This window comes from Fukomys damarensis, unplaced genomic scaffold, assembly GCF_012274545.1.
Source record: "Fukomys damarensis isolate Sample0158 unplaced genomic scaffold, DMR_v1.0_HiC HiC_scaffold_1, whole genome shotgun sequence".
Lineage (NCBI taxonomy): Eukaryota > Metazoa > Chordata > Mammalia > Rodentia > Bathyergidae > Fukomys > Fukomys damarensis.
Window position 1 is genome coordinate 51427767 of NW_022900913.1, and position 24057 is coordinate 51451823.

At 39.1% G+C, this 24057-nt stretch overlaps 1 protein-coding gene across 1 annotated transcript in view; it reads left to right on the forward strand.

Moving 5' to 3' along the window:
• Nucleotides 1-24057, forward strand: part of Mast4 (microtubule associated serine/threonine kinase family member 4) — a 493834-nt gene that overhangs the window by 306705 nt on the left and 163072 nt on the right. The window lies entirely within an intron of this gene.

Here is a 24057-nt window from a genome sequence, read left to right on the forward strand (position 1 = left end):
ACATGGTAGTTGAGTGGGATTTCTGTCCTGGAGAAGCATGGCTTGCATAAAGTGGAGGAAGGAAAGGAGCGATAAAGAACTGTTAAAAAAAAATGATGCAGAACTGAACTAGAAAGGCAGCACTGAGAAGGGAAAGGGGGACCATCAAGGATGTTAGGAAATAAAAGTTAACAGGACCTGCTGCAGGGCAGGACGCACTGGCAAGCCTGGGAGAACTGTGATATCCCAGAGAGAAGTAGGGATAAAAGTTGTGGATATCGCAGCTTCCCTTTGTGGTGTGTGTGGTACTGTTGACTTTGAGAATGCTGGCCTAACAGCCAAGGAGAAAAGTCCGGCATGCTGCTGAAGATGCATCCAGAGCTGTGGCGTGTTTAGAACTTCATGGCAACAGAGACCCGAGGCCACTTTTCAAAGTGCAAATCAGGAGGCAGACACTCTGCAAAATCTCCCTAGTTCCATGGTCCTGTGGTTTGAGTCTGGACTCAGGAAAAGAAGTGTGGCTCCAGGTACAGAGACTGGTCAGATTTCTGTTCATCTGCAGAAGTGTGCTCAGCTTTGTCCTGCAATGAAATTGCTAAATTCAGTTAACTGGGGTATCAGCCTAGTTTTCTCATCTAGTGAAACACTTGCATGGCTCGAAGTTCCAAATTGGGCCTCCACTCTCTAGGTCCCCTAGAGATGGCTCAGAAGCTGGAAGACACCTGCTTGTGAGGATGGGGACACATTGTCTGCTCTTTTTACCTGGGATTGGGCTGCTGAGCTGAGCCAGGCTGTGTAGGATTGAAGCTTGTTAACACAGCAAGTTGGCTGTCAAGAGAGCCAATGACTTGATGTTGAGGACGCTTCCACACCTGAAATGCTGAACTCTGGCAATAATTTAATTATCTTATTAGGTGATCTGCAGACATTGTTAGAGAATGTCATTAAGCTTTGTGAGAAAACAGTAGTTGTCAAAGCTCTGCTAGCCCTGTAGCTTACAAAGCCATTAATAGTGTGTGAATATGTGTGTGTGTTGTATGTCCAACTCAGAGAAGTGTGCAGATTATGAGTACAGACAGTTATGTATCTGCCTGCGTTGTGCACAATAATTCTGAACGTTGTCATATTTAATATGTGAGGAGAAAGTGTCATGTACCACTGTCATTTAAGATTGTAGTAGTAATTTGAGGAGGAATATATGCCTTCCCAAAGCCAAAGTACTGGATGGACATAAAATTCTATTCAGAGCTAGAGAATTGTTTCATCAATTCTGAGTCACTTCTGGGTGGCCAGAGGTAAATGACTGTCTCTGACAGAAGCTCCAGAGTGCATATCTGGGAGAGCTAAATGCTAGAAATGTCAGAGCTGGCCTCGTAAGTATAGCCAGCCGTAGTGGTGACATTAGATGTGTAATATCACCTTTGCTTGGCTGTTTGTAATAATTTGTACCCATGTTCTTTCAAAAAGATTTGGGGTGGTTTACCATTAAAACATATGTATCAAATTAGTTAAAGTAAACAAAAACTGAAACTTTACTCACAGTACTTTTATGTGTAGCACTTGAGTAAAATTATTAATGCAGTCTAAATTAAACTGAGGTCTCTTGGTAGTCAAAACAAAGAGTAACACGTGATTGATCTCTCTGACTGTCTTAAGAAAGGATTTTCACTTTGAAGATGTGTCTTTTCTTAATTTGAAACTTTACAGGGAACCTTTAAGATAATGGGTAAAGGACTTAAGAATTCATCTGAAAGGGTGAAAGTATCTTACAAAGGCATCCTTTTTATTGTGGTTTAGTACAGAATATAAGTTCTCCATTTTTTGCAAGAATATTGCTTTTCAGCAGAGATTTAATTAATATAGAGCTAGAACTAGAGAAATGTATACTTTGCATACCTCTTTATTTTTTAAATATCACTCTTCCCAACACACTACTGCTTAGCTCCAAGTAACCTACGGTTATAGAACAAATACTCTGGCTTGCACTAAAAAAAATGGGCAAATGAAGAAATCCATCTGCTTTGAATGCTGGGGAACCTGAGAAATTCTACTGGACATAAAATTTTCTCCCTGTCACATAAAAAGGTGGATTGCAAGGGAGGCTGCTGCTCAACACTTTTCCCTTTTCCTTTTGTTTTCCTCTTCCTTTTCCCTCCCTCCCTTCCTTCCTTCCTTCTTTGCAGAAAATAGCAAGAATATGCTCAAGTGCTAGACAGAGATCCCAAATGTACAGTTCAACATGGAAGAGACCACTTGGGCACAAAAGTCTTTAAGCCAAAATGTTGTAACTTTCTTTTCCAAGTACCTTGAAATATAGTAGAATGTGTGACTTAGAGAAGCATCGTTTATTACTAAGCCTCCTAGTGTGAGTTACATGCAAAATATAACCTGGAATAGCTGAGTATTTTAATTTAGTGAATAGAGTTATTTAATATTGGTGTTTTATCTATTGGAAATTATCAGTTTAAAAGAGAAATTTTTGTTTTGCAAAAATACTTGACTGTAGATAAATATCGCATTATTCTAGTGTTACTGATACTAAGTAGTGATAATTTTGACAATTACTTTGTAAGATCTGCTCTGAACTCTGTGTTGAGAAGGATTCTGAGAATGCATCTGAGACTTTCCAGTGAACGAGAAGATACATAAGCAAACAGTAATACGTACTGTAGGAATGAGACGATAGGGTAAAGCAGCAGTGTCATAGAATTGCTGGTATAAACTGTGTTCTCTAACTGACACTGTGATGTCAATAAAGAGCCTGAAGAATTCAAGCAGTAATAAACATCTGTAAATTCATTTTCATAGACATTTCCCAGAAGCTTTGGATGTGTTTAGAAACCATGCCCCCTTAGCTGGCTTGGAGCATTTGCATCCCATCGCTCTGTGAATTAAGGTAGCGTAGCCAGAGAACACAGGATAGGGCCAGGCTCAGTTTTACTCTATTAAAATTTGGAATTTCATTTTTCGAGAGCCTCTTTGACCCACTTTGATTCTAAGGGCTGTATAATGGCATCGCTCCTGGAGAACCACGAGAAACTGCATCTCTGCCAAAGTCACTTTGGCTCAGTTGTAAAGTGCTCTCCAATTCAGGAACTCTTCTCATATACCAGCTCTTAATTTGATCCTAGGGAAAGCCCAATGAAGTCATGCTTGTTATTTATGTATTTTAACTTTATGTCATTATTTGTTCGTAGTGTTAGAGTGAATCCTAAAATCATTTGAGGCTTCGACTGTGAGGACTAGGTAGACGAGGTAAAGTTATTTTGGGGTGTTATCTCCATTTTGAAGATGAAGAAGCCAGGATTTACAGAGATTAAGTAGCTTATCCAAGAGGCTCACAAACTGGGCAGGGGCAAGGCCAGGATCTGGTCTCTTCTCAGCTCGGCTTTCAGTGGATGAAATGCTCTTCACTAACACCATCAGCCTTGGGCGTCATTGTATGTGAAAGAACGCTCACTTTTAACATCTCCATTTTTGTTTCCATCGGGAGACTTAAGTGGATTCTGCTAAGGATTTGGCAGAGTGCCTCAGTGGTGTGGAGGGTTGCTTGGAGATGTGTTCAGGTGACACGAGTGTGTCTGAGAATGGTTACCTATATGAAATAGTATAAAAGAGTATTTAAAGATGACATGAAATTTATATTATTTATCAAGGTGTGCATGTCTGAAGACAGCATGACAGTCTATTGGACTCTCCTGTCTGTCGTCAGGAAGAATAAGCGAGTCCTAAAAAAAATGACATCAATAAAATTCACTTAAAGAGCTGCCATTAGAAACAAAACTCAGGCTTCCCTTGAGAATGTCATATTATAGCTGAGCCCAAACCTTGGGCTGTCTCGGCTTAGTAACAGCATCTTGCTTTGACAGTCTGTTGCTCTCCCTGGCTGATATTTTGGCGGCAGATAATCAGCACATCAGTTAATGCGCTCTCCCTCCTGTAGGAACTGATTTGAGTCCAGTTCTGCTAGCTAATATTTTCTCCCTCATTAAAATGCCTATCTGCAATTTGTTCAAGGGAGGTTGCCAGCCCGCAAACCACTGTTGGAGTGTTGTGCCCTTCTACAAGTGATTAATTTACCCAACTTCAGAGGGTTCATTGTCTAGTTAGATTTAGTTTTAATATCAATCTAAAATGCACTGAAATATGTATTGGGGAATGCTGTCCTATTCATTAGAGAAGTATAGCTTTTCCGCACAACGTTTGCATAGAATTTTTATTAGGTAGCTCAGTGGTGAGTATTGCTGGGACCATTGAGCTGACTTCACTGTATGACAGACATCTAAAAGTTCAGCCCTTTGTTGCCTAATACTTATGCATAGCTTTTACTTTAGGAAAATGGGAAATACCATTGATGGTCCATTTCTGTTCCTGCAACATTTGCGGGTGAGAGCCCTGGTAGCACCAATGCATAGATTTTGCTTTGGAGCATCAGTCAGTGTCACTTATGTTGGAGGCCCTTCACTCCACTATCACAGGTGGCCACAAGTCAGCTTGTTTCAGAAATTTGAATGCGTGACCTTGGATCTTATCATCTGCATGACTTTGACGAAGCTGGGATTTGCCCTGCTACTTTAAAATGGAATAGAAGGTCATTCAGTTCAACATACCTAGACCTCTCTCTGAGACTTTTTATCTAAGCTACCATTGGTAAGGCCCATGTGGCTTCATTACTTGCTGTTTTGTCATTAGCTGTAAGAGACTTGAAGCTTTTTACATAGTATCACTGGGCCCCAAGTTTCTCATCTTTAGAGTAGGGAAGTTAGCATCAAACACCAAAAAAATAGCTAGTAAGTAAATATTTCATATCAACTGATGAGGGAAATAGGAAAGGTTTAGAGTCATTATGTAATATTGTAACTCATTTATTTATTTTGGGGGAGGGTACTGGGAATCGAACTCGGGACCTTGCACTTATGAGGTAGGTGGTGGAACCACTGAACTAAAATCCCCGGCTACTCAGTTATTTCTTAATGGAATGTTTTGAGTTACTGAGAGAGTTGGTTCTGGTGACTTGCCTTTCTAGAGATGGAAATCCTGGGGAAGTAAAAAGGTGTAACCTGTGACATCAGATAACAGACCACAGTGTGAAATATGAAATGTAAATGGGAGAAGATAGAGGAGTCCTGGGCAATACAACTCCAAAACTTTTAGCTAAATATGATTAGAAATGACACAGGAGAACCAAGGCATTGAGCCTGACTTCATTCATAGACCCTTCATTTCAACAAGTGATTTTGAGCATCTGTTACCAGCTAGCCTTTGGGGACAGAAATAGACAGGGTAGAGAAGGTCTCTGCTCTTCTAGAGCTTGTACCCTACTGGGGTGCAGAGGCTGGGGAAGAAATATGTGGAAGAAACAAATGAAAGCACTGAAGAGTGACCTGCAGAGAAATACAACAGGCTTTAGTTAGAAGACTTCTTTTACTCTGAAATAATGGCATGGAAATTCTGAATGACCAGGAGATGACAACCAGGGGAATACTACAGCATTCCAAGCAGACAACCACATGGCCAAAAGCCACCTAGGGAAGGCAAGGGAATGAGGTGGGGAGACAGGGTCAGGTTCTATGTCAGCGTGATCAGGTGTGTTTCCCTTTAAGTGTGACAGGAATGACTTGAGATACTTACACAGGAGCAAAGATATGACATCTGCCTATTGTAGAGAGTGTGCATGGAGCTCAAAAAGTAGTCTACATGAACATTAATGCTGGCTTGGACTGAAGAAAGGGAATTGTGAAGTGGGGAAATGTGTATGGCTTCAGGTTGTGTTATAAAGTGAGGAAGCCTGGGACTTGCCAGGTCCTGAGTGGGAGGAAGGGGTCGAGGAGAGGGGACAAATCAGGGATGACTCCTAGATTATCTGTAGAATAAGAGAGGGCAGTGGATCTGCTTGCAGAGGTGGGGAAACTTGGGAAAGAACACACTTGCCGAAGGAAGGAAATAAGAGCATGGTTTTATTTATAGTCAAATTGAAATGTAAAGTCTAGATTTGCAAGGAAAGATTAGATCTGGGAAAACAGAGTTTAGACTTCTAGGCAAGCTGATGGTCCTGGGACTGACTGAATGCAGTCAGCTTGCTAGAAGAAGCCACAGGACAGGTATCCTAAGACTCTGCCCATTTAAATGTCACACAAGGAAGTAGAAAAAAACATGACCACGGATTAGAAGGAAGAGCAGAAGAGTGGAAGATTGAAAATAAGAGGGAATGTCAAGCAAGAGAAGATTCTCTGGGTAGATGACATTGAAAGGTTGGTCCCGATGTTTATGGCCATGGAGTTAAGGGACATTTTAGAGGAGTTGAGGGGAGACAGATATGTGGTAGCAGTTAGAATGCACGTGCTAGGAGAAAGGCTTCTAATAAGGACAATGGCTGCTACAGCAGCAACAGTTAGAAGGGTCCTAGAATTTCCTCCTGGGCATATTGAGGTTCTTGGTCCTTGAAAGATTCTTGATTACCATTTTTTTTTTTAGATTTTTTTTCTCTCTTCTACCAGATCGTCTTTATTTTTAGTGCCAGCCTTGTGTGAGCAGTAGGGCTCGAATGATTTTTACCACTTGCCTATGCCTTCCCCTTCAGTTTGTAGCCTCTCTGTGTAGTTGAAAAACTACTTTGGAGTAGGTAAGGTAGGAGGCATCGCTTGGAGGAAGGATAAAATTTGAGCATGTTAAATAAAGAATGGGGATGATAGAAAAAGGGCAGAGAAAGTATAATTGTTTTCCATATGTGGGGCCATTTTTCCTGTTACTGTTTTAGGGGGAAAATGGCAATGTGTTTTTAAAAGTCACAAAGACTCCAATAAGTAGTAGTAACCTCATCTTCCTTTATTTCTTACATCCCACCTACTTCTGAAAAAGACTTAAAATCATTTGCTTGTAGGCACACACTGAAGAACTGCTCATTGATCCTCCCAATGTGTATTGATTGCTGAAAATGACCACACAGTAGAGGCTGGGCTACCCGTGACCTTCCCTCAGGGTAGATAGAAGCAAAAGCAGTTAGCTCTGGTATAATAATGGACCAAAGGAGAAAAGATTGATACTGCCTGATTCAGTTTCCACAGGATTTAAAGAGATGGAAATTGGCCAATTAGAAAGAGAAGAGGGCCTAGCAGGGGAGTCACGCTATGCAGGAGTGCAGTTGGGGACCTGCTGAACCAAGTATGGAAAGCCTAGGAGCCTAGTTGCGGGGGGGAGCCCCTGCTAGTGAGGAGCAAGAAGTGTGGCGAACCCAGCTGGAAAGAGAGACGGAGCCCAAGCTGGTCTTGATTCCTGCAGACAGTAGGAATCCCCAGGTTTTTAAACACACAAATAATTGATTTTTTATTATAAAACCTTTGCAAGTGTGCATATTAGTCTGTCTTTGCTCCTGTTTATTTCTAGCCCTGTGCCCAAGTGTTGTGAGAATGTCACCCCTTAGGTGAAATGCCACCACACATCAGATGCAACATGTCTAAAACGCTTATTTCTCTCCCCAACGGCGTGTATATTTTGTTTCCCAAAAATACACATATGCATGTCTGTGCTCTTAAGCACTTCCCAATATCTTAAATAAGTATGAAATGACATAAATTTCTGAGATTCTTTCAGGACCCACATTGCAAGAGCAAATATTCCTTGATGCTTAAGTATTTAATAACATGAAAAGAATATAAATTCTTTAATGAGAATGTCATAACTTCAAAGTTTCTGGTTCTTTAAAAGTCAAGTGTGTGTGAGGGGGTTGGTATGGAAGTGATCTGGTGTGGGTGTGGTTGGTATGGAAGAAACTAAAGCCTTTTAGGAGGATCTTCTGGGTGTAAAGAGTGATACTTTTTAGCCTTCTTAAATGATTTTATAAGTGAAGAATGCGTCCCACGCATAGTTTATTTGTTGTAGCCTTTCTTCATCAGTATATAGTGTGCAGTGCATGCTGATGAATCAAGTGCAGTGTTGTTTTAACATCAAAACCTTTTGGGGGAAAAAAAAATCAAGAACCTTTCTGAAGGGTTGGATGCTTATGTGGCTGAAATGGCTTAGGACATAAACTGCTAAAAGTAATTTCAATGCTCTTAAATGAAATTCAGTTCTCTTCATAATATTTTCCTGTGTAGCTGAGCTGTAGTGAAAATGTGATATTTTTCTTTCTTTTTTGCCATCTCGCGCCTCTGAGAAGTTAATGTTTTAAGGAAGGCACTCCAAGCCCACCGGATCATGTCAAATATTTGGTTTGGTAGGATTAATATTTTACTGCAGAGTGACAGTGGGAGTGCTGTCCTAGTTTTAGGAATGATTATGTAAACTAATGAGCGCCATCCATTAAAAATCTTAAAGAAACAAAAAACCATTTATCATGTAGATTACTCTGACTGTAGTTGGGGGGCATTGAAGTAAGTATTAAATACTTACAGTGAGGTTACATTTAATTAAGGTTGCTCCTTTTGTAATGCTAAGGTTAATAATTTGTGACATTGTGGAAAAGCTTAATATTGCTGTATTTTTCAAAAGATCACTGGTTTGTTATTCTGTGCCTTTTCCCAGCTGGCTTAAAACTGAATTTTTACTTAAATTTACCATCCTCCAGATTATTTCCAGTATAACAACCCTGAAGAATCTCCTTTGGTTGGGCCAGTTCTAATTTTATATTTCAGCCACTAGGGGGAAGTGACTGGTATTTATTTGGGGGAAAGAAAAGGTGCTTATTGTCTCTGGCCCTGTGCCTGTTCATTGATTTTTAACCTGGAAGAGATTAGAGATTAGCTTTAATATTAGGATTATCCCTACTTCTGCCCTGGAGAGGACTCTCTGGGAAGAAAATGGTAGAACTGAAGATATTGTCCTAGGACTTAGTGTTTGGCTATATCTATCTGGAGTTTGAAGTCCATCCAGTTTCCTCACCTAGTGGTGAGTAGCTTTTTGGGGGAAAGTGAGTCACCACTTCTGAAATAGCAGGCACTTAAACATATTAACATAATCCTAGACAAAATCATTTGAGTTTAGTACTGTTATTCTCACTTTATAGAATAAGAAAGTAGGGCCCGTACAGAGGTTAAGTAAGTTACCCAAGGTCACTGAACAAATGAATATTGTTGCTGTCATTGTAAACTTGGACGGTGGCTCCATGACGGTATGATACTGCCTGTCCATGCATAGCCAGTTTGTCAAGCATGAAGAGAAGTTAACATTGACAAAAAAATGTTATATTTGCAAACAATTTCTATTTTAGATCTTTGCACTTCTTGAGAACTCCCAAATGTGTGTGTGTGTGTGTGTGTGTGTGTGTTGCTGAGATATGAAGCAAAAATATACAACTTGTTTTTTACAGAAAGAAAATGTTTGGTATAGGATGTTGGAGTACTGTATGTATCTGATGGTGTGTCAGATGGAGCTTCCAAAGGCAAGTCAAGGACCTTGATGTTTTCAAACAGCCCTGTCTACTCTCGGTTTCTCGAGGCGCTTTCATTGTGCATCTGCACCTTCCTCTCCCCATGCCTCCTTGTTTCAGAATCTGATTTAGGCACCTTATTTTCCCTTTAAGAAATCAATTTTCATCAGGCCTACAAAACTAGTAATAGCATTGAACATCTAAAGGAGCTGTTTGTTGTTGATCGTTTGAAGGTCTCAGTGTCTCCCTGAAGTATGTGGCAGCCCAGAATTTATGTGAGCAAGTGGGCAGAGCCTATGGTATTTGAGGATGGAGGATAACAGCAGTACAGCTGGGGATTTCATGAAAACTCCTTTCGGTAAACAAGTATAGTCCTGGGAGTTGTCTCCTTTACTGACATTTGGAAATCAGCTCCTTTAGAAAAAGAAATACAGTTTCAGAAATACATTTTTATGAGAGTTTTCAAGAGTACAGTAAAAAACATGGTCATGTTAGGCCAACTTTTATTTTTCAACCAAAGAAAAAAAGAAAACATTTTTCTAAAATAAATGACTATGATAGATTTTGTTTGTTTGTTTGTTTTTTGAGACAGGGTCTCACTATGTAGTTGAGACTGACCTGGAACTCACAATGTAGCCCAGGCTAGTCTCGAACTCACAGCGCTACTCCTGCCTCAGCCTCCCAAGTGCTGGGGTTATAGATGTGAGCCACCGTGCCTGGCTATGATAGATTTTTAAGTTAAATTTCCAGGCTTTCTTAGATTCCATTTGAATGACTTTAACCTGTATCTTATTTTCTTTAATTTTGATGTGTAAATCCATGCCACAATATTCAGAGAGCAGAAACACTAAAAAACAACTGAGAATTTTGTTTCTATAGTTTTATTCTTGCTCTCTACTTGAAGGTATTACTGTGCTACCCAGCAAGTGCTCACAGGTTTCACAGGGAGACACAGCAGAAGTGAAACTGAGACTGAGAATTTGCCAGTTGCTAATAGATCTATGGAAGATTCAGCGTGGCAGGAAGTTAAACTATTTACATAAAGTGAAATTTATGGATTATCCATGGGTATTTATTATTTATGCTGCACATGTTTTCTTTGATTAAAGAAATTAAAAATTGACCTCTTTTTAAATAAAGAGTTTGTTATATAGCCTTGGACTCTCTACTACATTTGTTTTGAAATTGATAATAAACCTTAGTTAGAAGTATATTGTATTTATGAAGGCAGCTTGTTAATTCAGATTTCAAAAGCAGTATGACCATGCTGTTTTACTTCATTTCTCTGTTGATGATAAATTTATTTGGCCATATTTTTCTGTGAGGTGTTTTTCTTAAGTATTGAAGTGGACTTGTAAATTTCCAGGTATGAATCAATTCCAGTTTTTTAGAATTTGACAGATTTAGTGTGATTTCCTCAGGGAAACAAATATTATTGTTTTATTTACTGGACTATTTCTTGGAAAGAACATGTTATGAATTTAGTTATTCCTCCTGAAGTGCTGATTCTTTGGATAAAAAAATAAAACTAAGCAGATTCAGAATTAGTTCAGTGAAACAGTGAAAGCTTACCAAAACATCATCTCTCTGAAATATGAAACCTTTAATTGCATCTTCCTTCAAAAAAGCAACTGTGCTTTAACTTGCCCTGAGGTATCAATGGATTGAAAGAAAGGTTGTTATGAGACTCTAGGCAAGAAACTGTCTTCCACTGAGTACTGTCTGGTTTGAAAAACTGGCTGTCTGGGTTGCATTCACTGGTCTGTTCGTCTGATCGTTGTTTCTCACTTGTACTTTGATTTGCTTCCCCCTTTTCCCCTTTTCTAAAACTGTTTGGGTACTTACCTGTGAGCTTATGAATGCATCCACTGGTCATGATGGATGGCAGTCAGACCCACCTAGAATGTCCCTCTCCTGTCTTGTCTGTAAAGACATTTGAAATAGCCTGTCTGATTTTGGGGACTGGGTGAGAGCTCTTAGTTCTACATAGCTAGCTTTGCTTTTCAATAAAGGTGAAAACAACAAATAATCCTTCAAGTTCAAGGTTACTTGCTAGAGTCTGGATATGGTTTGTGTTTGTTCCCACAGATCCATGTGCTAGAAACTTGATCCTCAGTGTGGCAGCTTTAAGAGGTGGTAGAACATTTAGGAGGTAGAAGGTTGTTAGGTCTGTGGTGGCACTGCCCTTGGAAGGGATCAGTATGATTTTTGTGGGACCCAGGTTAGCTCCCATGAAAGTGGGTTGTCATAAAAAGAACAATTTTTTGCCTTGGCTTTTGCTTTCTGTCTTTGCATGTGATCTTTTCCTCTTACACATTTTCCTGCCATGATGCCAGAAGCTATGTTGTGATATAGCCAGATGGCCTTTACTAAAGCTGAGCAGAAGCCTATGCCCTGCTGTTGAACCTCCAGAGCTGTAAACTAAATAAGCCTCTCTTCTTTATCATGTATTTAGCCTCAGGTATTTTGTTACAAAACAGACAGTGGACTAATACATTACTGGTACCTGTCGGCTATAAATACTTCTGTATCTTCGGACAGAATTACTGGATGAATCCTTCTGAGCCAGGAATTTTGCAATGGTGTTTTAAAAGCTGTAGTCCTAGACACTTAGGAAGTATAAATAGATGCCATTGAGAAAACAGGAGATAGCACTGTTCTGTATGGGGGACTAGTAACCTTTTAAGTATTCTGCATCTTTACTTTTGTTTTACTCTGATGAAAGGGGAGGGACATGAAGTGATGACCAGCACTCTTTGGAAAGTCTGCCACCAGATTTTGATTGGTAGCACTGTCTGCCAAACTCAGACTTCAGTGGTAGAGCAGTCTTCCCATCACCTACATTTGGTAATTTTTCCTAAAACTTTCAATTCCCTCAAAATGTCAGCCTAGCTGGGTTATCTCAACTTCAACATGATCAGCTAAGACATTAATCGGCTAAACCCATAGGCAGGACTTCCTGACTGCAGAGAAAGAACAAGAAGTATGAAAATGGGCATTTGCCAAGCAGGAAGACGTGTGCTGGGAGAGTAGATGCACAGAGGCAGCTGGTTGTCGGATGTTACTCAGATCTGCTGATCTAAAGACTGGTCATCATCACCACTCATTTTAAAAGAGATAGAAGAGTTTATCGTGGAAGTTGGCATGTCTGGGTCAAGAGGCTGGGACTGTGAGTTGGTAGCAGGGGATTCCAAGTCGTGCACACTGCTGAGTTGACACTCTTAGTCCCTCACCCCCATTTTCTGCCATGGGTTCTATGTGTTGATCATCTATCTTTTCAGCAATACTGAGTTCTCAGCCTTAAGAAAATATTACCCTGTCTGAGCTCCTGTTTTTACCATCTTTTCAGAGAGAAGAAATCATGTTTTAATTCAGTTATATTTATTGGGAAGGAAAGTAAAAAGCTAGTAGTGTTTTTAAACTTCATTTTGTAATGAACCATTATAATCTGCTCAAATATCATGGGCTTAACTTTTTAATATTCTTTTTATTATTGATTATATAAGACTGCTCAGAATGGCATTTTTTTTCTTTTCTTTCTTTTTCTTTCTTTTTTTTTTTTTTTTTTTTTTGTTACCAGGATTCAAACTTGGGACCTTGCCCTTTGCAAGACAGGCAGTGGAACCACTGAGCTAAATCCCTGGCCCTAGAATGACAATGTTTTAAAGAAACACCATCCAACCAGTAGACAAATGAAAATATGGTTTGGGAAGTATCATTTTAGAGCTTGTCTGTAGATGTTAGTAAAGTAGAATATTAACAGTCTTTTCAAGTAACCTTAGAAAATAATGTGTTTAATCAGTTCTTCTGCTGAGTGTCTACTTTGTACTTTGAGGCAAACACAGATAAATAGAATCTGACCTTGTACTTGGAGCATTCTGAAGCCTAGTGGGGAATCAGACCGGTAAACACATCATTGAGTAGTAGAATGAGTGCTGAAAAAGAGTCATTCAATGCATAAAATTCACTGGGAAGCCAGCAAAAAAGAAACAACCCCACTTCCATGTGCAGCAGCAAGTTAGGCAAACTTTGCTGCAGAGGTGACCTTATAGCTCACACTTGAAAGATGAGCAGAAGTTTTCAAGCAGAGGAGAAAATTCTGAGAACAGGGAACAGGATATGCAAAGGCAATGAGGTGTGGAGAGCTTACTGTGTCTGGGGAGCTTAAGTAATTCAATATTTCTGACAAGTACATATTCTACTATTATTGGAGCATAAACCACAAGGGGACGCATGTCAAGGGATGAGGCAGGAGAGCTAACAAGAGACTACATAAAGCATTCTATTGAAAGACATTTTAACTTTCCTGTGAAATGCCTCTCAAACTGATAGGCAAAAGAATCACCTAGACATTTTGGTGGAATGCAGATTCCTGAGCTTCACCCCCCCCACAAACTCCTAAATCAATGCATGTAGAGAAAACCCCCAAGTCTGTATTTCTAATAAGTACTTTAGATGATTCAATGGAATGGATGGAAACCATACTTGGAGAAATACTACTGGAGACCAATGGGGACCCACTGACCTTTTGTTTCCTGGGACAGAAGCTGCGTGTGTTAGAACTGACCAGTTTTGGAAGAATGGCTTCACTTTGGTAGACCAGTGAGGAGCAGGAATGGAAAGGCATTAACCCAAGTAAAGAATGATGGAAGCCTTGACCAGGTGTGCACATTGAGGAAAAACATGAAATCTGTTTTAGCATTCTATGTACAGCGAAAACTTGCACCCAATTTTCTTTTTTTTTTTCTTATTTTCCAAACTAGCACATTTTTCTTCTACTTTTAAATAGGATTTGCTTATATATGTTTTAGTTTTGTTTCTGCTGTGTACACATGATCTATTCCTGATTTTTTTCTTTTATATGTGAATGCTTTGATTAGCATTCTTTCTCATTTTATAGGTACTTCATTTCCTAAGGGCCTCTAGTAGACATAGTTCCTTTTTCACACTGATAGATATTCATCCATTTCCCATGTCATTATATTGATTGACTGAAGTCATTATTGTTATAGCTCTTATTAACTGGAATACCTTGTTAGTAGTTTTTGATCACCATGAACCTTAACATGGGTATTTTTCATATAACACCAGAATCTTACAAGATCCCAGTAATGAATGTAACTGTACTGTATACCTAAAATGTACCAATAAACTCAATAAAAAAAAAGACACCAAAAACTCACTATCCTATTTCACTGCTTACCTAAGGCAAGGGTAAAATCTCAATTTTCTAGCCTCATGGAAAATAACAAATTTATATGTGCTCAGTTACAGTTATTTAATTATTTGCAATGAAGAACAACATTTTTATTGTATACCTGTCTGGATCATATTAAAAGGAAGTTTGCTTTTTATTTTTCTGGGAAATAAAAGAAATCATACAACACAATTTAGGAAAGTAGTTCTGGAATTCATAACTGCATAGCTTCACCAATCTGGAAATAATGCATATATTCAACCAAAACCAAAGCCTTTGTATGGATTTATTGCCCAGTCAATTTTGAAAAAAACCATTTTTCCATTTTCCCAGTTGCCTTAGACAGGTAAAGATTTATGTCTAGAAAATAGAGATATTTTTCATTTTTATATTAAAAAATTCCTGGGAGTAAGAAATACTTCTTTTAAAAAGCAATTTTAGTATTTATTTTCAAGGCTCATAGAGCTTTTAAGCATGCATTTTATTTAATGTGTCAGAAAGCACCAATCATGTTTTGTGACGATGTCAGAGTAAAAGGTTGTTCTTTCTTAATTTTGTAAACTCAAAATTTTCTAAAACTCAGAAACTTGAACTTTCAGATCATGACAGCAAGAAAGTCAAGTGTGTAGGCTTCTCATAATTGAAAGTGTTGAATAGGAAATAATTTACATTTATAAAAATATGCCTGGTATGATGGTGCAGGCCTGTAATCCCAGCACTAAGAAGGCTGAGGCAGGAGGATTATGGCAAGTTTGAGGCTAGCCTGAACTGCACAGTGAGACCCTGTCTCAAAAAATATAAAAATGTAAAGAATAATATCTATAATCTCACACAGATGTTCACTGAAACATTTTATTCCCATTTTTATTCTTATATAGTTATATATATATATATATACACACACACACACATATATATATATAACATTTTAAAATGTAGATTGTGCAACTCCTTTTTTATATCATTTGAGGAGCATTTATTATATATTTTAGAAAACATTGTTTTGTTTCCTCTGGCTACTGTAATAAATTGGCAACCTTAGTGGCTTAAAACCACTTATATTTATTCTCTTAGGGTTTTAGCAGTCAGAAGACTGAAATCAGGGTGTCCACAGGGCTGAGCACCTTGTAAGGCACTAAGGAGGAATCAGTTTCTGGGCCTTGTCCACCTATTAAGCTACATTCTCTGCATTCCTTAACTCTTGGCCCTCATTTTCCATCTTCACATCCAGTAGCATCACATTGCTGCTCTCCAAATCTCCCTCTGTCTACTTTAACAGAGATTCTTGTGATTCCATTTAAGTTTCCTGTGTGAGAACCTCTGATAATCTCCCAGTGTCAAGATCTTTAACTTAGTCATATCTGCGCAATTCCTCTTGCCATATAAAGTAATATATTCATAGATTCCTTTTAAACAATTTAAAAAAATTTTTTTTGCAGTACTGGGGATCAAACTCAAGACCTTGTGCTTGTGAGTCAGGCACAGCACCACTGAGCTAAATCCTTGGCCCAAACTAAATCCCTGACACGCACAGTTTCTTGAGATTAGAACCTGCATATATTTGATATTAAATGTTCTGCTTATTGTAATGGTCTTTACTGATTTTTCTAAAATTCATTTTATGGTTGCTTTAGGCTTTATGAACAATTGCTCTTATGTTGTTGTCCTTTGAGTATTTCCCCTCAGTATTATGCAATTTTGAGGAATTATGAGATTAACTTACAAACCCATCTTTAGGTCCATGTTTGATTATATTTTTATTTGATTATCCTTTTTTTTTAAATTCGAAGATTTGGAATTATAGTTCAAACATATATGTATACATGTATATATGCAAACATATACACATATATCTGTATATGCACAGCATACATTTATGTGTGTATTCATCTGTGTACGCATATGTGTACTTTTATTTTCCAGATTGCTTCGTAGACCATTGGTAGGGAGTGCTTATCTCTCCATACCCTCACCAACATTGAGTATTATCATTTTTTAATCTTTGCATTCAGATAAAAATGGTATCTGAGTCTGATTGATACTTTAATTGCATTTCTTTGGTAGCTAGTCAGAGTGAACATTTGATGGCTGACATTATATTTATTATCTCATGGGCTAATATTTCTTTAAAATTTTTTGTTGGTATAGAAGATGGCATGAATATATATAAATTTACGTATAAATAAAATGAAGAAATACTTGCTTGAAACTCCTTATCTCAAACTTCTTGGCTCAAAATTTCATGTCCTTACTGCCATTATCATGATTTGTGACAATTTGAATCAGCATTAACAATGTAAAAGCACAAGGTTTCTACTTCTGTCTGTGTATGTTCCCACGTGGTACTTTGATGACAACACTTACCTCTCATGTTAATGGAATCATTTTCCATAGCTAGAGTTATCTGACCTGGAAAAATATTCAAGAAAAGAACTGATAAATTAACCTTATTCTCATTACAGAAAGGCTTTGGTGTCGCCTGCTAAAGGGCTAAATATAACCACACTGACCCACTTAGACCAAATTGACAGACCTTATAATTGCACTATAATTCATGCTCAAGACCTGTATGAGAAATGGTGTACCTTGGACCCAGGCTTCTCTGTCCAGAAGCACCGTGTCCTTCAAGTTAACTCCAGACTGAGAGTCTAAAGCACTGATTAGCAGCTAGGGTTCTCTGTTACCATCCAGAAGCATTGAACATTTCATATATAACTAGGTACATGTATATACATGCCACTACTTTGTTATCTGTACAAGGTTCCTGGTCTCTGGCATTTTGAAGTCTTAAGGTAATAGACCTCCCTAATAGGTAGAGTACTTACAGGTAATGGAATAGCCTTGCAAACCCATGAAACTCAAATAGTAACAGACATGTAAAGCTTTTTAAATCATGTGCAGGGTCAGTTTTCAAAATATCAGGCATCTAACCCAAACTTTGCTATTGCTCATCTTTCTAACTGGGAATGGATTCCTCCTCACTTTCTTTCCCCTGCCCACCCCTTTCTCTCTAGGTGTTCTCAGTCATTTTTCTCTCTCTCTCTTTCCCTCCCTCTCTCCTTCATTTTAACATTCGTCATCATGCTGGCATGAAGGACTTAACCATGAAAGAGATGAAGCCCCTAGGCTCAAGGAGCTTTTACTCTAAGAGGGACTGATCTGCAAACCAATTTTGATTCTGCTGCAGTGACTGAACCCTTTGCTGTAGGAGCAGAGCCCAGTAGATACCTAGTCCACTAGGAGTGGCAAGCGCACATGAAAGCTGCCTAGAGCAAAGAGCAGCAAAGCTCAGTCCTTTTTTTTTTTTTTTAGATTTTTATTTTTTATTAGTCCATGTTTGCACATATGTAATAATTACATCCCTCGAGAGGAGTTGGTACATGTGTATACAACACATCTTAATTCTTTGTTCATCCTCTTTCCCTACTCTCTTCCCCACTTTTGTTTTGGGTTTGGTTTTTGGTTTTTGGGGTTTTCTTTTTTTGAGACAGGGCGTCACCTTGAACTCAATATGTAGTCTAAATTGACCTCTAACTCCTGGTGTCGTCTTGCCTCAGCCTCCTGCGTGTGCCATCACCCCCGGCCCCTCCGTCTCTCGATCCCCTTCCCATTTGTGAAAGATCTATTTCCCTATATCCTATTATCTTTCTTTCACTTCACTATTTAGGAGTTAGCCTTCCTGCTTGAGAGATGAAGGATTCACTCTCTGAATGTTGCTTTCAGCTCCATAGTTGGTTTGTGAGCTCCGTTAGAGGCCAGCACTCCCTGAGGTTTATTGATGGATTGTCCCGATGTTTTAGCAGAGAAAGACACACTCATATTTGGATCTCTGGTAGGAGCCTCTTTCCTGTAGGACAACCCCTCCAGCCCTGTAAGGATAAGGCGTCTTTTCGGTAAACACATCTGCTTCTCTCTCAGAGGGTGGAGACCGACTCAGTCTTGGGCGGCCCTCTTTCAGGGCCTTCTCTGCTTGCAAAGCAGAGAGAGCTGGGAGGCTGTGTTGCAGAATCCTATAAGGATTCTCAATCCCTACTCATCTGGAGGCTGTGGGCTGCACATTGTGTTCACATTTTCCTCTGCTTATCCATTACATCTCTCAGGGCATCGCTCAGTGGGAGAAAAGCCCTTCATTTCCCATACCTGCTCATTCTCTCCTCTTAGATCTTGTGAAGTTGTTATCTGATACCTTTCTGAACCTCTGCTTCTCCTGGGATGCAGAGAATGCCTGAGGAAAACTATGTATTCTCTTCCCATCCCAGACTGTCTTCAGCCTTTGTTTTTTCCTCTTGGTCCTCATCCTTTACCCCAGTATGGGGGGTGATGCAGTTCTTTATCAGGAAAGAGAAATAAATTATTTTTATTTCCTTTGTTTTGGTCACTTACTTTAGAAATATGAATTGTACCTTATGATACTATTTTTTTTTTAAATTTTGGGTAATATTGCCAGGATGATATAATACCATTTATTATCTGTTTCGTAGGTTTTAGCATTCAGATATAATCCAACAAGTTCATTTTTATTTACCTTTTAATCTTCCTCCATATTTTAGCATTGTGAGAACAAATTTGTTGAGTAATACTAGAAGATTTTTCTTTCAGCCTGTTATTGTTTATTGATGACACTCTCTTCACATTTCTATCCCAGTCTTTAAGCTTATTTCCTGAAGGACTGATCATTTGGAATAGGTGATACAAATTCTTACTGTCAAACTCTCAAGACAGCATTTAGAGGATTACCAAAGTGGACCTGTAGGTGTAGACAGCCTTCAGAAGTGGTGCTTTCTTGGTACTCTGAAGATGGGCGAGGACGAGGTCAAAGTTAGTTTATAGGAGAATTCCTATATATGGCTGGGATTAAGGGCAGTATTTATATAACTCAGTATTGATCCTCTTTTGCCTAGTGCCTTAACATTGAATGTGGCCCCATGGCTAGACTATCCTGCCCGGGGAGTTTTACAGCTCTCCAAACCCCAACTTCAAGATGAGCCATAAGAAGTCTTTTAATGCTGTTCTATGGGGGGAGGGGCAAACTTTTCTTAAAATTTTCATAAAGCACAGGTCAGAAAGTAGGCAAGTTCAAGACAGTAAAAAGTACCTGGTATTTACACACACACACACACACACACACACACACAGAATAAGTGAATGATTTGGTCCCCTTCTTACATACTCATTTTTTCCTAAGCTACTATTTCAGTAGGGTGACAAGCTTATTTTTCATTTTCGTTTACCCTTCTCAGAAAAACCGTTCATCCTGATAGATGAATAAGTGCTCGAGATCACAAAGCTTGCCTATTGTAAAGGCTTAGTTGTTGTGCAATCAGTAGAAAATCTTGTGGAATATCTATATATTGGCCTAGACTAGCTATATTCTTAAAAATTTCTGATAATCTCAATTTCTACTTCATTCTGTAATCAGAGTTTTACTTCAATTGCAACTAAACTATGCTTTAAGATTTGGCCCATATAATTATTTTGTCTGTAGGAAAATGTTAGTAGTTCTAACAATTTTAATTCTTGTCTTTACTGACTGCTTTATTTTCTGAATCATAGGTTCCCAAATCAAGTCAAACAGGTTAGAAGACAAGTTATGCTTTAAAGTCACACCTACTCTTACCTTAAATGAGTGTGGGAATGTATCAGACACTTTTACTGTATTAACTTGCTAATTTCTGACTCCTTGTGTACTTTATATATTTTTATATTTTTAGGTTGTATAAACCAAATTCTCCCAAGACCTTTAAATGCAAAAAGACATGTGAAAATATGTATTGTTAAAACTATTCATATCTTTACTCATCCCTTTGAGAATTTGCTTATATTCTTCAAACTGCAGACTGCTAATAGTGACATCTGATGCTTAGAGGCTGGGATATGCATTACTCAATCAAGAGAAGGAATAAATGTTTTATACCACTGATTTATCTATTTTTTTGCTGTCATCCATCCATACAAGGGATGACAGATATGTAGACTTTTCCAAAAGGACCACTGGAGGTATATGTGCTGGGAGATATGGAAATCATGAGGTCTTCAAAGCATCCAGATCTTGAGTCCTGCCCACTGCCTCTCCTTCAGGATATCTCTGCAGGAAATTACCCTTGGTGCAGGCTTTTCCCTATGGATCAAAACCCTCTTCTACATAATTCTTTCAATATTCAAAAACAACTATTGTTTGTCTCCTAAATTTTGTCTTCTGTACTTTGAATAGAAAGATCCTTCAACCCATAATTTGTATAACATTGTTTCAAGTCCTCTTTTACATCTTAATTGCTCTTCTCTGGGCAGGCTATAATATGTAATTAGCCCTCTTAATCTAGAAATGAGCACACAGAGCTGAGGGGATAGTTCAGTGATACAGAACTTGCCTGTCATCTCAGAGTCCTTGGGTTCAATCCCCAGCACCCTCCCTCCAAGAAAGGACCAAAACAAGCACTGAAAGTTATTTCTTGGGCCTTGGATTTATGTGGGGAACAGGGAGGCAGGACTTGGGTTTGAATTTGGTCATGACATTTCTTAGAGCCACGTTAAGACCTAAGAGCGGGCTATTAGCACTAGAATCCTTCCAGTTATAAATACAGATTGAAATGAATAAATAAGTTAAAGTCTTTGGAATTTAACAGTGTCCTCCTGGGGTTGTTAAAAATGCAGGATTCTTTTTTGATTTGGTAATACTGATCATTTCAGTGCATTTTAAGAGAAACAGTAGATAACTAGCATTTGAAGTGTCCATTCAAGAAGCATTTTTTAAATGCCTATATCAGCCACACACTGTCAGGTGCTAGAAAACAATGCGGCCTTAGCCTTGAGGAACTCACAGACCAATACAGAAGTCAGCAGTAAACAATCATGATACAGTGTGATCAGCACATGGGTTGAGTCTTGTTCAAGGCCCTAGAGAGTGGAGGGCAGGTCGTGAGATAACCTCTGCAGCAGGCTCACGTCTGCAGAGTAGTGTCTTTTATATTCTCTGTATCTCAAACATTTGTCTGCAGTGCATGCTAGACAAGGGATAGAGGTGTTAACGTATATTATTTTATTTCTGTTTATATATGTCAGCCTCTTAAAAGTTTTTCCCCTAATGAACTTCATATTGTGCTTGAGGAAAATGGGCAGTGATTAAGTGACTTGCCTACAGTCACACACAGATGGATCCAGAATTCAAACCCAAGATAGCACCTTTCTTAGGGGTAGCCTTTATCCAGGGGAGTGGTTACCAATTAGGGCTGCTTTTGCTTCCAAGCCATGAGACAGTGTTTGTGGGTATTTTGATGTCATGACACTTGCATGCAGTAGGTAGAGATCAGGAGGCTTGCTAAACATCCTCCAGAGGACAAGAAAGCTCCCCAAAGAATTACTCAGGCTAAAATGTCAGAATGAGAAGCCCTGCTCTAGAGCATAGGGACTGTCTTTGTGTCAGTCTCTAAAAACTCATTTTTCATAGTCTCTAGGTGTCCCTGGTAATGGTTTCAGGAACACCTGAGAATACAAAAGTACTTAGATGCTGAAGTCTTTTATATAAAGTGGTGCTGTATTTCCATATAACCTATGTATAGCCTTCTGTGTGCTACTTTAAATCATCTCTCGATTACTTAGGGTATCTAATGAAATGTAAGTGCTTTATAAATATTTGATCATCTATCTTGTTTAGGGAATGAGACTTGTATATGTTCAGTATTGACACAGTTTCACTTTCAAGTATTTTCTGGTCCAAGTGTGGCTGAATCCATGCGTGTGAAACCTGTGGATTCAGAGGTGGGCTGACTATACTTATACCACTGACAGCATTTTCTTTTTGTAAATAAAAGATGACTTGGTATAGGGCAAAAATACTGCCCCAAAGCTCATGGTCCAGGAAAGTGTGTTTTGTCATGGAATGTCGCTGACCTATTTCTCAAATGTCAAATTGAGAAAATATTGTATTTTGTATACCTCTGTGGGTTTGGGGGATCTGTGGAGGCTAAGAGTGTGTGGAGATTTTCCATAACAAAGCCCTGTGTACAGCAGTTGCCCTCTGAAATTCTAACAGTCCTTGGTTTCAAAATGATTCTGTGGGCCACAAAATTAGAGGACCCATAGAGGATTTCTCTTTACCCCCTTTCCCTTGTTAACTGATAGTCTCTCTTTTTCTCTTTATCCTCCTATTTTTGTGAGTTTTTCTGTTATTTACTGGGTGAGCTAAGTCACTTTTTAAGAGGTTTTATTTTATTTCACTTGTATAATTTTTAAGAAGTTATTATTTCAAGCCATGTTATACTAGATTTTAAAACAATAATTTAAATTCTAATTTTTTTCTTTTATACACACATTTATGGTTGGGGGGAATTAAATATCATAGTTTTCTTCAAAATGAGTAACAATAACTGATTCATCCCCCTTCTTTATTCCTCCCTTTGGAACTCATAATTCTTAGAGGGGAAAAACAGTTCTGGACTTTGTTAAATCAGTGTCAGGTACTATATTTACATGCAGCGGTTGACCATTACCTAAATCTCCATTAACCATTCCTGAAGCCATCTAGGTGTGCTGGTAGTAATGCATGCAATAGATGTAAACTATAAATTTAGTTTTACTGAGGTTTTTGGTGAGGGTGGCTTGTTCTTGCTTGCTTTTCCTATACAGCACGCGGCGTCACTGCCAGGAGTCATCAGGGACTTCCCTGGGAGCGTTTGAATGTGATCTGCCCCGCGGTGAATCACTGTTGGCCTTCAGGTGCGCAGCAGCACACACTCCAGAGTGTTCCGGCTCAGCAGCGGGATTTATTTATTTATTTATTTATTTAGGAGGACCGATCCATTTCCGTCTCTGGGACGGGGGAGCAGCAGCGCAGGAGGATGCTTGGTGTCCCGCGCCTGCTCTGAGCTGCACACTGGGCCCTGCTCCCTTTCCCGGGAGGCCCTGCTCTGGTGCTGGAGAAGCATCCGGTGGGGAGGGGTCCTGCCCGCTGAACACGGGAGGGTGCCCCGAGGTGTCAGGTTCAAGTCCTCCCATAGGCCAATTTTCTAAAAGTGCTTTTAAGTTTTCATTTTCATTCCGCCAGGAGGGGGGAGAACAAGCGGAGCTTTTTCTGTTCAAATTCTTTTCCTTGTATGTAGATACCAAAAAGCAACTCCAGCACTGGGCATGTTCGGATGTGAGTGGTTTCGCTGATAAGCAACAGCCTGCAGGAACCAGACTTAAAATAGTCGTGCTCCACCCTCCACGAGCTGCAAATGGTATCTGCCAAACAGATGACAAAGTACCTTGGACTGAATCACACACAAGACAGCATTTTGAGCAGAATGCACGGCTAAACTCTTATAATTACTGTTTATGGTCAGCCAGAGCTCTCTAGGAGAGGGCAAACCTGAGAGGAAATAAGTTTCCTGAACCTTTTGAGAGATTGCTGTGTATTAATTAAAGGCTAGGACAGGACGGGTGATTCTCAGACATGTTCCAAGTTCTTCCCTCACCTTTTCTTGGGAAGCAGTAGATAATCAGTTTTGTTTTGTTTTTTGTTTGTTTGGTTTTTTTTTTT